A 6,222-nucleotide genomic window follows, 5' to 3' on the forward strand; every position below is an offset into this window, starting at 1 on the left:
CTTCCAGAGAAGTGCATGAGAGCCCGGGCACGGTGGGCACAGGGAAGGACGGGGGGAACGGCTGGGGCGGTGGTGAGTTACCGGCGCTGGAGGAGGGCCCGAGGCGTGGAGTGCTGGGGGTTAGGGAGGTCCCATGGCCGTGCGGGAGGGATCGCGTCTGGCTTTCACACAGCCCTACCTGGGAACACCTTGTTTAAGGGAGTTTTATTTTTTTTTTCCCCCTCCTTGATCAATTTGTTCTCTTTTTCTTCTTCTCCTTTGCTTTCAAGAAAAGAAATCTGTACAGTCTAGGGGAAATTTGTATGAGAAGAGTTCTGTTAGCTGTCAGCAGTGATCAGGATTATGGGAAAAACACGTATATGGTTAAGTGGTATCTCCTATCACCAATTAGAATAATGTGAAGAATTGCTTACAAGGACCCTGTCAATTTTTATATATATATACATCCCCAAACTCCTCTCAACCTTAAGAAGGAAGCCCCCCCCCTTTTATTTGGGAAAACCAAAACTTGTCTTTCCCTGTGTCCCTAACAAGTAGCGAACGTAAAGCTGAAATTACACCTACCTGCCTCTAGCGGAGGAGGCTCAAAGGCTGCCCGGGCGAGGGGGGTGTTGTATTAATTCCTGGTATTGCTTGGTGGTGTCCCCTGTGGGTTTGGTGGCTCGCCTCTGCTGGTTGTTGTTCAGAACAGTCGGCTGGAGGGAGAAGATGAAGGAGAATGGGCAGTGTTTACGTGCGGATGAATCCTGAGTTCAAGATGTCTGGTTGAGTATGGTCCTTGGAAAAGCACTGAAACTTCTGTTCCTCGCCAAGGGTTGGGAGATGGGGCTGTGATCCAGCTGAACCTGCTCCATCCCGTAGCTTGTACTGGAGCAGTGAGCAGGGGATGCCACCATCACAGCGCCAAATGCCCTGGCTGGGCTGTGGCGTTCCCGGGCACTGCCGGTGGAGGAAGATGAGCTGCTCCAAAGCTGTTGCACAAGAGCCCTTCTCCTGAAGCCACGAGGCCAGCAGTGTCCGGCCGGCACAGAGCTCAGGCATCGCGTCGGGGGCGCCCGCCGGCAGCGTTTCCGCACCCAAGGCTCCCCCCACTTGCACCACCTTTGCTCAGGGTGCTGTTTTCTCGCCTCCCTCTGCTCCAGGGCTTCCCCTGGTCCCTTCGGTAGCCTGGGGCCGCCCGCACCCACTGCTCCCTTCCCTGGGGGACAGATGCCAGCGCCCTCCCCGCTCCCGCACCATGCTGATGTGGTTGGGAGAGATGAGATCTCAACCAGGTTTCCCTCAGGTTTGCCGGGGCCGTTTGGTTTTGCCTTTTATTTGGTGAGGAGCGCAGCGCTTGGAGCAGAAGCTCTCAGGATGCCTTTGAAGGAACGGCTGATTTTTCTTCTTCTTTTGTTTTTCACCCGGGGAGGTGAGAGGAGCCGGTGGGGGGGCAGCAGGGGCTGCTCCGTTTAATTGCAAACAGCAGTGGAAATAATGCTGAGCGACGCCGCACTGCAGCGGGGGAAAGGACGCCCGAGTCATCCTTGTTCTGGAGCTGAAACGCTCTCGGGGTGACCTGACCTGAATTCAGGTATGCAGTTTCTCTTCAAAGGAAGCCCAGTGAAACTTGCACTGCTGATTTTAAACGGTGAAGTGCAGCATGTACTACTTTTTTTTTTTTTTTTTAATTTAAAATAAATGCAGCCTTCGGAGAAAGTAGTAGTTTGTAGTAACCAAAGGCCCTTTCTCACGGAGATGAAGAGTCTCCGCCTTTTATCTGTGCTTCTGAACTTGAGCGCATCCATTTTGAGGGAGTCATTAGAAAATTCCATGAATTCTGGTTCAGGCTGGGTTCATCTGGAGAAGGATGTGGAATAGCCTCATTATTTTAATCCCCTTTAATTTCCCTACTGTCTACTTGGGTATCAGACAGAGGGAAGGCAACACCTCCAAGGCTGACAACTAGGCCACTCTAAAATTAGCCATTGGCGGGTGTGCTTCTCGCCAGCCCTGGGCTGTGGACTAGGGTTTGGAAGAGGAACATGGGTTTTATTTTCAGAAGGAATTTCTAGCATGTCTAGGAAGTGCAGCACACCACACCTAGACTCCAAGGTGGGCTTCATCTGATGATAAATCCGAGTCAAGCTGGGCTGCTGGCGTAGCCTTAGGCTCCCGTTGTAGTCAGCTCTGATGCGCTCACTGGGCACTAGTGGGTCCAAACTGGGCCAGGTGAATGGTGGCCTCCAGTGCCCTCTTCTCTGGAATAAAAAAAGAAGGCTGGGGCAGCTGGCTGAGCTGCAGCATCTGCATTGCACCTGATGTTAGGTGAGCAGAATCCTGCCCTAAGAGGCTAACTCCTTCCATTTTGCCTGCTCTGATAGATAAAAGGCGACCTAAGCTGCTTAGGACTTGCTCATCCTCTGCGTTGAATACTTTTAGCCCTGCACTGAGATGGTCCTGGTATCCAGAGCGTGTGGGAAGTGCTTGGGTGTATTTGGGAGCCTTACGGTAGGTGCAGTGCAGGAGCAGTTACGCCATGCTTGGCTCTTCTGAAGACACGCTGCCCGTTTCGACGAGGAGCTATAGCAAGCGGTGTGCGCAGAAAGGGTGAGGAGCCTGCTGGGTTGAGCCTGCTCTTTACCACTCAGATCCGACACAGCAGTGTTTGCGGAGGTGAGAATTCACTGTTAAATGTTCAGGAAAAGGAAAATGCTCAGCGGCTGTAGCATTTCAAAGATCAGGGCTCCTCAGAGCCGCTGAATGCATCCGACATGTACAGACTATGACCAGTGGACACTGCCTTTTTGAAGCAAATGGAAGTTGGCAGCTGTTTTCATTTCACCCCATGCTAAAAACCGCTACTCTGAAAAGAACCGGTTTGTGCAAAACGAGTAACCACAAGATCTTTGTTTCCTCATTCCCAGAATCCAGGCATAAGTCTGACTCAGAAGTTATTAATCTTTGCTGGATAAAGGAGGAATGCAATGTTCTGTGAATACAGTGTCTGCTTAGTAAGTAATTTTGTTGAGGAATAATCACAGATATGCTGGATACTCTTCACTTGGGATGGTTATCAGTCACACTGTCACGTATAGTTCTTGTTTTAATGGTTACCTTCTAATTCACGCAGTTAGTACCCAGTTGGCAAGCACCCACGTGGAGACTAGTGAGCACAGCCACACGTGCAGATCAGGTTTCCAGTGATGGACAATAACCAGCACAGTGTTAGCAAGCAGCACAGGGGATACTTAGTGCCTTAAAACTAGCAAAATTATACCCTCTCATCACACACAATAAAAAGGATTATAATTTATTAAGTAAGAGATTTCAAGTTTATGTGGAATTGAGACGTTGGGAAATGTGTTGATCAGACAAGAATTCAGAAGGTTCAGGTACAAATCGGAGCATAGCTTAAAAGAATTTATACGGCAAATTTGTACAGATCAATCCAAATTTTGCTGAGATACGAATACTGCAGGCTTCTTGCTGCACAGCACAGCGAAGCCTTCAGGCTCCTTCCTGTCTTCGCTTCCAAACAGCAGCAGTATTTTTTAGTTGCTTTGCATGGATTCAACTCAGTATCTTTGCATGTCAGCATTCAGTCAAGAGCTGAGTAACTTTTCTTCTGCCTTCATTCTCTCCTCCAAAACAAAGGCAAGTCCCTCTTTGCTCAGGCCATGTTAGGTAGAACATTAAATACAAGAACTTCACTGAAAGTTCATCCCACTCAAGCTGAAGGCAATGCACTTGATGGTTTGTTGTCATGCGTGTTCAATCAACAGATGTAAAAGTGCACGTTGGAACTTTTGCCTGTACATTGTGCACAGGATCACGTCCCTTCGTAAGCTCAAGCTCTAATCAGAAGAAACCTCAGAAGCAAAGAATGTCGGTATTAGATGTGACTCAAAACACACAGTAAAGGAACCACAGGCATCTCCATAGCTTGTGATTTTAAAGGTTAAAGGAGGTCAGTTAAAACCCCAACTTAGTAGCCAACTGTTTCCAATTAGGTGAGGCAGTTTTAGGACATAATCAATAGAAATGCCATGTTGACTTCACCACTAGTTACCTTGACCTGTGGTCTGTTAAAGTAATTAGCAGTCAGTGTTTAGACTTTTAAAGACATCAATAGGACTACAAAAAGGACCGTGTGACATAAACACACTTGTTTTGGCTTTAATTAAAGTAGGAGAAAAGTAGAGGTATAAAATCCGATGAAAAGGGTACTTGATCTAAAGGCTTCTTGGTGGAATTCCAACATCAGGAGAGTTTTACCTGTTTTTCTCAGAGTTGGGATCTGTAAATGAAGAAAGAAGGATGTTTTAGAATACTTTTCTCGATCAACAAGAAAAATACTAACTGATCTTAACAAGATGAAATGTCATTGCTTTCTCTTAAGCTTGGAAGTAGAGAACAATCATTGCATAATTATTTTGATTGCCAATTATCTGCACTACTAGCCTGCTGTTCTGCTCTCAGAGGCACCTGTGCAATCCCTTCTGAACTCAGTTTTGCTGCCCATCTGAGGATACAACAGCTTCCCCAACATTCAAAAGATATTTATTATTTGACCTAGCCTTTACATTTATACAGTTTGAATGAGGGTGGGAACGTACAATAAGGTGGAAAGTGTGGTCTCTCCTCATTGCATGTAAACATCTTCTATACACTGTGGAAATCGCTCAAGTGCTTGGTGCCTCAGCATCTTTTTCCTTAAGATAGGAATTTTGTAATTCTTACAGTACTGTTTTTAAGTTTTAATATGTGGACAACCTTTTCAAGTCACTGGTTGCAAATCATGCAAAAACTGCAAAGTCCTGCTTTCGTACATTACCTTGGTAACTTCTTGGTACCTTATTTATTGAAAGTAGAGCTGAAAATGCAGCTTTTGCTTTTGATGGGATTGTCAAAGCTACAGTATTTGAATTGTTATTTAACTCAAATATTATATAAGACATAAATCTAGTCTGCTCAGTAAGAAAACTAGCGGACGTGTTTCGTATAGGGAATGAACTACTGGCGTAGTGGCCTTGTGGGGAATAATGTAGAACATGTGCAGGAAGGTCTCTTTAGAAGTGATACTGTGTCACTAAGTAATTAAAACGTCTGATTCAAAGCCTGATTTTATATTCTAAGGAGCGTGTCAGCATGAGCAAGTAAACTGCTATTTCTCAGTGCTTGAGACTATTCAGCTGTGAGCACTGGCGCTCGTGGCAGCTGAAGGTGAGATGCCAGCAGTGGAAAAGGCGAAGCCTGCTGTGGACGAGGAATTTCTCACTGCTGGAGCCAACAGGCCAGAGAGAGCCTGGGCAAAGCTCGGCTGTAATTAGCCAAGCAGTTACTAGGTGTCACTGTAGGCCCAGCTGACAGAACTGGAAGAGCCCTCCTTTGGCAAAACCCCATGGAAGTGGAAGCAAGTCCAACAAGACATGAAACTCGCTCCAGCTGAAAGAGGTTTGCTATGACAATATTAGCTGGTTTATAAACATAGGATCTGAAGTCTTCCTCTAGAGTGAAATAACTCACTTGGCATTTAGCATTGTTCCTAGGCATTACAAGTCTTTTAATTCCTGTTTACATGTGATATTTTTTCCTGTAATTGGCATGTTAGAATTCAGAGAAACCTTTCTTTAGCAGCGGCATCATGATTTCATACCTCATCATCAGCTCCTTGGTAAGCGGATCTGCAAGACAACAAATACCTGTCATTCACTGGTAAAACATCTATTTAAAATACGCATTCTCGTTTTTCTGCTCGCTAATCCCAGACAATGAGTTGTAGTAAGACCTAGAAGGTGAAGGAGAAGTGGCTGGCTTGGCCAAAGGCGGCAATTCACATCTCTAGAGAATATTAACATGCTAAGGTTAATAAATGATTTACCAGAGAAAGTGTCCTTACCCTTTCTGTTTTCATTTTATTTCTACCTTTGAGAGAAATACAAGTCCTTCCTATTGGCCGAGGGACAAGTCTCTGCTCTGCCGTGCAATTCAGCTAGCATTTACATCAGAAACGGGGAGTTAATCTCTTCTTAGCCAATAATCAATGTCTACACAACTTATCTAAATATGATTTACTTTGTTTAAATACCCATTACAAAATCAGAGTTGAGACAAAGAAAAATATCTTTGCAATGGAAAATGGATAAAATGCAATGGATAGTTTAACTTCGAGGTCAGAGTCAAGGTTGTGGCTAGAAACTTTGGAGGCAATAGAATTACAATTACAAGGCAAAGAACAAA

The sequence above is a fragment of the Egretta garzetta genome, unplaced genomic scaffold, assembly GCF_000687185.1.
Source record: "Egretta garzetta isolate BGI_Z169 unplaced genomic scaffold, ASM68718v1 scaffold100, whole genome shotgun sequence".
NCBI classification, from domain to species: Eukaryota; Metazoa; Chordata; class Aves; order Pelecaniformes; family Ardeidae; genus Egretta; species Egretta garzetta.